Here is a 12108-nt window from a genome sequence, read left to right as displayed (position 1 = left end):
ATGAGTAGTAGGAAAGATGAATCTACAGGCCCCTTGGAGGGAACTCTAAAAAAGGGTGTGGCTAGAGATTTTAAATTTTGGCAAGTCACTTAACCTCTCAGGGACCCAGTTTCCTAATTTAAAAAATAGAAATGACAAGTGAAAATAAGAAAAGGGAAGAATATTTACTACATTTCTACTAAGCTTGGCACTAAGTCTTGTCTATGCCTTCCTTAATTTTGCCCTAATGAACTCTCTGTAGGTAGGGTACGTATTATTCTCATTTTACAGATGAGAAAACTAAAGCTTGGAAAAATTAAACAAATTTGAGAGAATAGCATCAAAGCCAGGATTCCCAACCTTAGAGCCCATATTCTTTCACAGTAACACAACATTTTTGTGCCAAAAATGTAAATAAGTTGGAGCAAATTAGGAGACAGAAATATCTGGGGGATGAGGGAGTCATGAGAAAGTGGGAGGTAAAGCTGTGAAAAGATCCATTTGTACAATTCTTTAACATCCCATATTGAAAATAAATGATTCTCAGAGAGTAAGAATTGATTGGGGAAAGCCTTAGGCACTGGGATGGGCATTGGGGTTCCCTCATTATCTCCTAGAGGTCAAGACTTTGTCAATTAGACAATTATAACATTAGTGCTTAATAGGAGTTAGTAGCACATGTTTGCTTCGTGACAGGTGAAGGAAACCCTATCCTCTTATTGTCCCATTTTAGAAAACTCAGAGAGCGTAACTGAAATTAAACTCCAGGCCAGAACAAAAAGAAATCTACAGCTGTAGATGTACTGAATATAAAAGGACATGTATTTGACATCAGGTTAAAGTGTTTCAAATAAACAACTTCTAAGCAGGATTCTTATTTGTAGCGGCTGGATTTTTATGTTATCGCCATAAAATACATAGCAAAAATGTACTATACCAAATTCTGATAATACACTATATAGAAAAAGTTACATAACTGTTCTATGCTTGAAGTGGCTGTTATAGTTCTAAAAATATCAGTGAGATGATTTATTTAACTTGTTTACTGTAGATTTGTTTCAAATGAACAGGGAGCAAATTTCATTCTTAACATCCTAAAAACTGATGCATTCTTAAGTACTATAACTAATACTTAAGTAAACAGTATTTCTGAAATATTCATTGTGATCAATCTCTAAATAAAAATTTGAATTAGCAAAATTTAAAACAAATGTGGCTTTTAAATTGGCATATAAAAAGACAAAGAACTAGAAATTTTTATCAGTTCTCCAAGTAAAATGACCAAAACCCAAGTCTTTTAATAGCCTGAACAGCATTTTCCAAGTTTAGTGAAAATAAATGATTCTCAGAGAGTAAGAATTGATTGGAGAATTAATTTTAAGCTAAGATGATTTCCATATTTAGCAACTATTGGGTTAAAAACTCTAATTTTCTTGAAAAAATTACCATCTGATTTAAATGGGAAGTAAATATTTGCAACTACATTAAATAAATGCTTTATTTAACAGATAAAAACTACACTGTACTCCAGTTTCCCAGATCTGCAAGGCAGGGAGGAAAGGACAACGGGAAGAGGGAAGAGAAAGAAAGAAGAGAGAGACACTAAAAAGAGAGAAATCTCTTTGTTTTCTAGTTCTTTACTCTTCTTGATATTAGGAATTATCACAATGTAAACAAAGGCATTTTGATAAATTCAAAAGTATTGCAAAATACATGAAAAAAAGTTAAAGTTTAATTTACTTGTCCAAATTACTGTGGCTAGTTAAGTAGCGGAGGTGGGACCATGAGTCCCCTAAGTTGTACTCCTGTTCTTTGGTTTCTAATTAACCAGAGGAGAAACCCTCTTATCTGAGGCAACCATGCCAGGTAGTTCACTGGTAAAGTGAGAAACTCAGTTAGAGGAGTCATTAAAAATGATATACTAAAGTCTTAAAACATTTTCTTTTAAATTAGACTGCATAAATGTCCATTTGTCTGCCAGTCTTCCAATACAGGGTCAAGACTTTCTCTTTCTAGACGTGCCAGGTCACTAGCATAAACCATGACTGACTGTAATTTCTAGTTTCCATTTCTTTCAAGTAGAACAAAAATTTAAAAGATTTTAAGCACAGAATGCATCATTTTTATAATTTTTAATCCAATATTTTTAGTTTCTCGCCCACACTCAATTCAATAGTATTAAGTAATGTGTTTCTATGTTCCCAAACATTTAACTTCTTTTGCACTCTAATTTCATCAGTTTACAAAATATTTAGTCAAACTACATAATTATGATTACTACAACTACTGGCATAAACAGATTTAGAAATAAACACAGCTGACTTTTGGTTAGCATACAAACTTAATTAGTGAGAACAGATGTGTCACCAGACTTCAGTGTCATTTCCTAGCCGTGACCATTCACTATGTCCTGGGACAAAGGGACTGAAGAGGGTGGTAATTCAATAAACTGGAAAGGTGGAAGATAGATAAAAGGTTCTTCCACAAAGCATTTTAAAGATTTATGTTGATGCCAAGGACATCTCAAATTAGAAATTTGTTTTTTTTTTAAGTTTTCTGGAATCTGGTAATACAAATTACTACTTAGCTATTATTTCATTACTGCCTAACTTTATGCAAATGTGTTAATATTGTACTCTAAACCAACAGTTTAGCCTGGCCGGGCGTGGCTCAGCGCTTGAGCGTTGACCTAGGATCCAGGAGATCAAGGTTCGATCAGAAATGTGAATAAGAAAATATAGGAAGAAGTAAATTCTCACTGACAAAGGCAAATACTTAAAAAATGCAATTATTTGACCAACTATAAAGCTAGTACAAAAGTTAAAAGACAAAAGTAGAAAGATCATGTGTAATTACAACAATAAATTAAGGGATAGGCGCACACACACACATAAAAGAAGGAAACAATAATGAAAAAACATAAATATGGAGTGACTAAGTAAAAACTGTAGTGACTTTAGAATGGTTCTAATTTAAGTGACCATTAACTTAAAATAGACTGCTATAAACATAGCTTGGTATATATGAAGCACACACTAACCACAAACCAAAAAAACTACAAGAGATATACAAGATATAAAGAGAAAGGAATCCAAACACAACACTACAAAGTCATCAACATAAAAGAAGAGAGCAAGAGTGTAACAAAGGAACAGATAAGAAATACAAAAAGAATCAGAAAACAACAAAATGGCAATAACTTCATACCTATTACTTTAGCCCTGGTTGGTGTGGCTCAGTGCTTAGAGCATTGGCCTGTGCACTGAAGGGTCATGGGTTCAATTCCCAATCAAGGGCACATACCTTGGTTGCAGGTTTGATCCCAGCCCTGGCTAGGGGAGTGTGCGGGAAGCAACCAATCGATGTATCTCTCTCACACCGATATTTCTCTCTTTTTCTCCCTTCCACTCTCTCTAAAAATCAATGGAAAATATATCCTCAGATGAGGATTAAAAACAACAACAAAATAATAATAATTATATTACTTTAAATGTAAATGGACTAAATGCTCTAATCAAAAGACCTAGGGTGGTTGAATGGATTAAAAAACAAAACCCATGCGTATGCTGCCTACCAGAGACCCACTTCAGATTAAAAGACAAACACAGACTGAATATAAAGGGATGAAAAGAGATATTTTATGCAAATACAAACCAAAAAAGGCTCAGGAAGCAACATTTATATCAGATAAAGACTTTAAAACAATGGCTATAATGAGACAAAGAAGGGTGTTTCATAATGATAAATGGATCAGTCCAAAAAGAGGCTACAACTCTTGTAAACATTTTAAGCACCCAATGTAGGAGCACCTAAATATATAAAGCCAACATTAATGGACATAAAGGTAGAGATTGAAAGATACAGTAATAGTAGGGGACTATAACACCACATTGACATCAATGGATAGGTAATACAGACAAAAAATCAACAAGGAAATAGTAGCATTAAATGACACATTATATCAAATAGAGGTAACTGATATTTTAGAACATTTCACCCAAAAGCAGCAGAATACACATTCCTTTCAAGTGCACATTTTCCAGGACATACAACATGTTAAGCCACAAAGCAAACCTAAATAAATTTAAGAAGACTGAAATCATATTTAGCATCTTCTTGGATCATCACGGTATGCAATAACTCTCAGCAAAGTGGGACTAGAGGAAACATATCTTGACATAATGGTATATATGACCAGAAGAAAACTGAAAAAAGGGGGGGGGGCTAAATAACATGCTACTAAACAATAACTGGGCTAACAATGAAATCAAGGAAGAAATAAAAAGATACCTTGAGACAAATGAAAATACGACCCCAAATCTATGAGACACAACCAAAGCAGTTCTAAGAGGGAATGTGTATCAAGCAAGCCTACTTCAAGAAAAGAAAGAAATCTCAAATAAACAATCTAACCTTACACCTAGAGGAACTGGAACTAGAACAAGAACAAACAAAGCACATAATGAGAAGGAAAAAAGGATAAGATCACAGTGAAAATAAACAAAATAGAGTCTAAAAAATGAACAGAAAAGATCAATGAAACCAAGAGCTGGTTCTTTGAAAAGATAAGCAAAACTGACAAACCTTTAGCTAGAATCATCAAGAAAAAAACAGAGGGGGCTCAAATAAAATCAGAAATGAAAGAAAAGTAACAAATGACACCACAGAAATACAAAAAGACTGTAAGGAAATAAATGCCTACAAATTGTACAACCTGGAAGAAATGGATAAATTCTTAGAAACATACAATCTTACAAGACTGAACTGGAAAGAAACAGAAAATCTAAATAGACAGATAACTACTAACAAAACTGAAACAGTAATAAAAAAAACTCCCAACAAAGAGAAGCCATGGACCAGATGGCTTCACAGGTGAATTTTACAAAACATTCAAAGAAGAATTAATATCTAGCCTTTTCAAACTATTCCAAAAAAATAAAGAAGAGGGAAATTCCCAAACTTATTTTACAATGCTAGCATTACTTTGGTACCAAAACGAGATAAAAATCCTCAAAAAAAAATTAGTAAACTGAATTCAGCAATACCTTAAAAAGATCATCTACCGTGATCAAGTAGGATTTATTCCTGGGATACAAGGTTGGTTCAATATCTGCAAGTCAACATGATATACCACATAAACAAAATGAAGGATAAATAGCATATGATTATATCAACAGATTCAGAAAAAGCATCTGACAAAATCCAGCATCCATTTATAATAAAAACTCTCAGCAAAGTGAGACTAGAGGAAACATACCTCAACATAACAAAGGGCATATATAACAAGCCCACAGCTAACATCACACTCAATGATGAAAAGCTGAAAGCTTTTACTTTGAGATCAGGAAAAGACAAGGATGTCTACTTTCACCACTTTTATTCAACACAGTATTGGAAGTCCTAGGCAGAGCAATCAGACAAGAAAAATAAATAAAAGGCATCTGAATTGAAAAGGAAGAAGTGAAAGTTTCCTTATTTGCAGATGACATGATACTATACAGAGAGAATCTTAAAGAGTCCACCAAAAAACTAAAAACTATTAGAAATTAGAAATGAATTCATTATAGTAGGATTCAAAATTAATAATATTCAGAAATCAGTTGCATTTTTATATAGCAATAACAAACTAGTAGAAAGAAAAATTAAGAAAACAATCCCATTTACAATTACATCAATAAAAAACTTAGGAATAAATTTAACCAAGGATGTAAGAGACCTGTACTCAAAAGACTATAAGACACTGAGGAGAGATATTGAAGATACAAATAAATGGAAGGCTATACTGTGCTCATGGATAGAGAGAATTAACATTGTTCAAATATCCATACTACCCAAAGCAATCTACAGATTCAATGCAATCTCTATCAAAATGCCAATGGCATTTTTCACAGAACTAGAACAAATAATCCTAAAATTTATATGGAACCACAAAAGACCCTGAATAGCCAAAGAAATCTTGAGAAAGAAGATCAAAGGTGGAGGGACCACAGTATCTGATATCAAACTATACTACAAGGCCATAGTCATCAAAACAGCATGGTACTTGCATAAAAACAGACACACAGAACAATGGAACAAAATAGAGAACCCAGAAATTAACCCACCCCTATATGGTCAACTAATCTATGACAAAGGAAGCAATAATATACAATGGGGTTAAAATGGTCTCTTCAATAAATGGTGATGGGAAAATGCAACAGATACATACAAAAAACTGAAACTAGACCACTTTCTTATACCATATACAAGAATAAACTCAAAATGGATTAAAGGCTTAAATATCAGTCTTGAAACCATAAAACTCCTAGAAGGAAACACAGACAGTAACTCTTTGATATTGCTCATAGTAATATTATTTTGGATATGTTTCCATGAACATGGAAAAAAAAGAAAAAATAAACAAATATATCAAACTAAAAAGATTTTACACAGTGACGGAAACCATTAACAAAACAATAAGACAACCTACTGAATGGGAGAAGATATTCGCCTAAGCCATTTAAATGTATAATCACTATGTTTTACATCTGATTGCTTCCAGGCTGATAATAGTGGCCTATATATTGTATGTCAAATATAATTGAAAAATAAAATAAAAAATTTAAAAAATAGGAGATAAGTTAAATTATTGTATATCCATACAATATAATTTTACACAGTCAGTTATAAGAAATAATGAGGAAGTTCTCCAGGTAACACTGATACGAAAAAATATTGCTAATAAAACAGTGCATTAAAAAAAGAGAAAAAGAATATAAATATATTCATTTTTGCTAAAATAAAATTCTGGATGAATATACAAGAAAACAGTAGGGCATTCTGAACTGTGTGACTGAGATAATGCAATGAAGTGGTTGCTGGCAGAGGTGAGAGTGAATTTTTTTATTTTAGAGGATATTTATTAAAGCTGGGGACAGTGAAACAAAGAAGGGCCTAGGATAACAGGAGGGGGAGTAGGTGGGGAAATGAGCCTAGGCTGGGCTGCTGTGGCTCACTAAGAAGTCAGAGAAAAGGGGGCCTTGGGGACAGATTCAGGGAGTTTGCCCAGGATGAACGGCTGCTATGCATTGCTGTCCTAGCTGCAAGCTTCTTGGGGTCCCTTAGACTTTAGGAGATGGAGGGCTGTGGGGGAAGGGAAGGGGGATGGGGAGGGGAAAGGTGTGCATGTGCTCCTGGGAGGGAGAACTCGCTGAGAATGAATTTTAGTATTGTTTTATTATTCTCCCTGAACAAGTAAATGTATTAATTACGTGTAAAAAGGAAACAAATCAAAAACATCTTTTTCAATACTGTCCCATCCACCAATATATATACTCACTCAGTTTTTTGACAATTGAAATTTGTCTTTTGTATATTCGTCTTAGTCAATAACTAAAATATTAAACTGAACAGAGCTCGGCAGGTCTTTGCAATAAACTAATAAAAATCTTTCCTATCATTGTTAACCCATTACTCTGCACTATCCCAACTTCAGAAGTTACAAGAAGCACAACTAAAGGCAAATAATTAAACCTCCCTAACCTCTTTGTAAAATGGGTAAATGTAATATTTCCCTCGTAGGGTGGAAATGAACTGAGACAATATATACAAGTGCTTGGAATCATGCTTGGCACTGAGAAAGGCATTCAATAATTGCTCATGGGCTTCATTTTCAGTTATGGTTGTTTCCTGTCTGATGTAGTCACCTAAGTGCCATTACATTCAGCCCACATTTCATGACAGACCTTGTCACATAAGACCTGTGGTGCTGGAAGCTTTCTCCTTTGTTTGTCAGCCTGCGAGGATTTAATTTCCAGCTCTGAAATTTTCTACTTGGTGGGCAAACCACTTAAACTTTCAAAGCCTCAGAATCTTTTTTTAAAAATGGGGGTGACAAAGGTACTCACTTCACAGGATTAAAGGGAGAATTGAAGAAATATTAGATGTGAGGTGCTCAGGAGAGTCTTGGGCACATAGTAAGTAGTCAATAAATGTTAGCAATTACTGTTATTATTTTGTCAACTACATTTCTGGCTCCCTATTATGTGAAATAACATAAAAAGTATTTCAATTATGAATCTAAATTTTGTTTTTAAAACCTCATGCTAAACCTCATTTCTAGCTTGTCTTAACTTTCTAATTGTACTTCAAATTTCCAAATAAAAAAAGTTTATTCCTACCAACTTTTCTGACACGCACACAAATATTCTGATGAATAAATGATGATAGGCTTAAAACTTTCCCTAACACAGGCATAATACAGGCTAGTTCTGAAAGTAGGAGAGGGTGAAATCAATATCAGTATTTTTTTTTTTATTGTTTTCTCTATAACATTTAGGATTTAACAGGCTTTGGATTTCTAGATATTTGGCAATATAGCATGGCTATATGTATAAACTAAGGCTTCCTGAAAGAAAAAAACACAACTCTGATTTTTAAAGAAAGGGTAATTTTCCTATAGTTACTTCTTAAAACTAAGTATGCAAACTAACCTCAGCAGATTACAAGAATTTCCCAAAGTGTTGTTTTTTTACTACAATCAGTAAAATAAAAGCTCTCTGTATACTTTTATTCCTTATAACACTGTCATCTCTTTAGCTTTTTTGTAGGATTTTGAATTTAGTCCTTGAAAGTAATTATTTAAGGGCTACAATTTCTGTACTGGAAATGACTAAACTAATGAAGGGGAAGGCGAAGGCGGCTCAGATTTGTGTTCCATGAGCCCTTTGTTTTTCAAGCAGCATTATTTTAATTATTTCCTATAAATACATCATTGTCCTTAAGGAAAATATTTTTCAGATAAACATAAAAATCTTTAATCATCCCTTGGAACATCACTTGGAAATGACCTCAGCATATTATAAACCTTCAAAGCAGATTTAGTGTATGAAAGCCCATTTGCCAAATAAGAAAAGTAACTATTACATGAAATTTCATTAAACAAGTTGTTTTAGAAAGATGTAAGGGTTTTTCTCAGATGAGTGGCAACAAAATATTTTTAGAAAATTCTAGGACATATGGCCAAAAAAATCACCAACTGCACAGAACTGAGGTGCTGGCCAGAGAGGGATTCTGCTGACCCCCACCCACCCCTAGTGCTACCCTCAACTTCTCTGAGGCTCCCCCTCCAAGCTGCTTCCTTTGATGGACATGACTATTCTCTTTGCCAGGCCAGGATTTCAATTAGACCTTGGGTAGGAATTAAGACTTCCTTCTAAATCCAAGAGAGACCTGGAGCCCCAGGTATTTTTCCCCAGTGGAATTCTGACCATGAAGAAAGATGGAGGGGTTGGACAGAGGGTGTGCCTGCTGACGCCTTCACATACACCCTTGCCAAGGCGGCCTCAGGAAATGTGGAGGCTATTGCACCTGGCTGACCTGAGACAGACAGCAATGGGCAGACAGTCATGTCAATACAGCATTCTAGCCTCTTTCTCCTCAGCACACTGCACTGTTAAAGACTTGCAACCTTAATATGGCCCATGAGGCTGTAGGTAAGTGACTCTAAGAGGGGTCTTTATTTGAAGTGCTAAGGGAATTTCAACAGGTACCAAAGCACACAATGAAAGGCAGATTTCACAGTGTTGAACAACCCAACCCCATGCACAACAACAAAGTAAATATTCAAAGAACACACAGGAAAAAGTATAATAGGAATAACTGTAGTTAAAAATATACATATATTTATAGTGGGAAAAACTGAAAACAACCCATTGCCCATCAGGTTAAATAAGTACTGGTATATTCCTTCCACTGAAATTATGCTATAATTGAAAAAAACAAAACAAAAATCCTAGATAGAATTATATGTACTGAAAAAGGAAGCTGTCCATGATATATAATTAAGCAGAAAAACCTGCCTACTGAACAGAATGGATTATGTGTGTATATAACACATATACAGAAAGAGCAAGAGAAAGAATGAGATAGGTAAGGAGAGCAGCAGGTAGGCTGGCAGACAAGGGTAGGCAGGGAGAGTATGTGCAAGGCAGGCTGAAAGCCAAAGAAACAGAGAGAAGGTGAGAGGAAAAAAGATAGGTAAGAGACAGAAAGAAGAAGTGGGCAGGAGGCAGACAGAGACCAACAGATACATAAGGACAGACAAGGAAGCGTATGCGCCAAAATGGCTATCGCTCTGAATGTCCCATACAATAGCCACTAGCCACATATTAAAATGGAATTAATTAAAATGAAATAAAATTTAAAATGCCATTCTGCAATCTCACTTGTCACGTTTCAAGTGCTCCATGGCCACACGTGGTCAATGGCTACTATACTGGCCACACAGAGAAGAACATTGCCATCACTGCAGAAAGTTCTGCTGGGCAGTATTGTTCCATACCCTTTGGTAGTGTGTCAATTTTTTGTACTTTTACAGTCTGTAAAGAGAATAAAGACATTTCCAATTTGGAAAAATATAGTTTTTGTTTTACTCCCTCCCTCCCCATTCTGCATCTCTTTTAACAGTTCTTTTTCAAACAACACAGAAGCACCAGAGGTTTCATAAGGGCTTAATGGTCTGTATATTGCCCATTTTCTCTAAGTCATTTGATTCTTACTAACTCAGTTCTACTTAATAAGAGTTCAAATGCCACCAAAACAAGAAAGATGACATACATTTGGAGCATCGTGACATCGCTCTTGTTCTCTAAAATCAAAAAAAGGTCATGTTACTCATTCTTAGTAGCAGCAGCACAGCTGACAGAAACCCCCTGCAGTGTAGACAAACATTTTAAACTGAACCTTTTCTTCAAAAGAATAGCAGCATTTAAAAATAGCATTCTTTTTTTATGACTCAATTCAGTACAAAGTAGAAAAGAAATAGACGTTAAGTTAAAAAATAAAAAAAGTGCCGCATTAACTAAAAAAGAAATGGCGATGCTAAGAACCAGTTTTCAAATGAAGGCTGTAACACCAAAGCAATGAATGTTCATAATAACCAGTTTCTAAAGGCTTTCTCAAATGATGCAAGTTTGAAGCATCTGGTGAGGTTTTAAGAGGGTAACATTCTAAGAAAAAGTTAACAGAAAGGTCTACAGAAAAAAACATAAAGCATATATACAAGTTTGTGGGGAATGCGCAAATAACAACATTTTGATACTCTTAGACCCCCTCTGAAAAAACCACTGGTTGGTGCTGAAATATCACAGCCCGGTTCCTATTGCTATCCCCACCAGCATCCAGTGACCAACTGGGCCCCACTGTGTCCTCAAAGTTCTGCTCAAAACCATTCACAATATCATGCCCATCTATTTTCCTAATGCAACCTACCCACTATTCTATCGCTAGAACCTAAGTTCCAACCATAACCATCTATTTAAGGTTCTTACCACAGGGCCTTACATAATATATCAGTCTATAAAGCCCAATAAGTAAGACAGTGTAGAAGTGACACAAGAATATATTACAGACCAATGGAGCAGAATCCATATGCATATTGAGCAAACTGACTGACTGCAAGACTGTGGCATTACAAATCAGCAGGGGAAAAGATGGACTATGCATCAGACACGCTGGCTTGTGCAACTGGTTTATTCACATGGAAAATCGTTCGTTATCTCATACCCACACACAGAAATAAATTCCATGTGGATTAGACTTACTCTGAAGAGAACAAACTTTTAGGAAAAAATATGGTAGAATCTCTTTATAACCCCAAAGTACTCAGAGTAAGATTTATTAAACATGATGCAAAAAGCACCAACCTATAAACAAGCAGACTAATAAATATGACTTGATTAAAATGTAAAACTTGAACACAACAAAGCACACAATAAACAAAGAGGAAAGATGAGTTACTGGGAGAACATATTTGAAGTTTCAAATACCAACAAAAGATAACTAACCAGAATATATAAAGACATAAAGACATATAGAAGGGGGGAGGCAATCTAATAGAAAAACATACAAAACAGGTACAAAACATAACAAAAGAGGAAAGTGAAATATCCAAATAAACATAAGAAATCATGCCCAAACACACCAGAAATCAAGGAAATACAATATTTCAAATTAACAAAAATCTGAAAATACCAAGGCTTGGCAAGGATATGGAGCAATAGGAACTCCCAGACAGTGATGTTAGGTGCTGGAATTTGTACAGCTCCTCTGGAGAATGATCTGGCAACATCCAGTGACCTCAAGGATGCA

General features: G+C 34.9%; 1 protein-coding gene across 8 annotated transcripts in view; it reads right to left on the bottom strand.

The window, feature by feature from the left end:
• MRTFB (myocardin related transcription factor B) overlaps positions 1-12108 on the bottom strand; it is a 262736-nt gene that overhangs the window by 131193 nt on the left and 119435 nt on the right. The window contains exon 3 of one of the 8 annotated variants that reach the window (XM_081133193.1): positions 10576-10606. The exons of the other annotated variants lie outside the window; for them this stretch is intronic. The gene's annotated coding sequence lies outside the window, so the exon portion shown is untranslated. The remainder of the gene's footprint in view (positions 1-10575; positions 10607-12108) is intronic. 8 annotated transcript variants of the gene reach the window in all.

The sequence above is a fragment of the Miniopterus schreibersii genome (genome assembly GCF_964146895.1).
Source record: "Miniopterus schreibersii genome assembly, chromosome: 3".
Lineage (NCBI taxonomy): Eukaryota > Metazoa > Chordata > Mammalia > Chiroptera > Miniopteridae > Miniopterus > Miniopterus schreibersii.
This window is presented reverse-complemented; position numbering and strand designations above follow the sequence as displayed.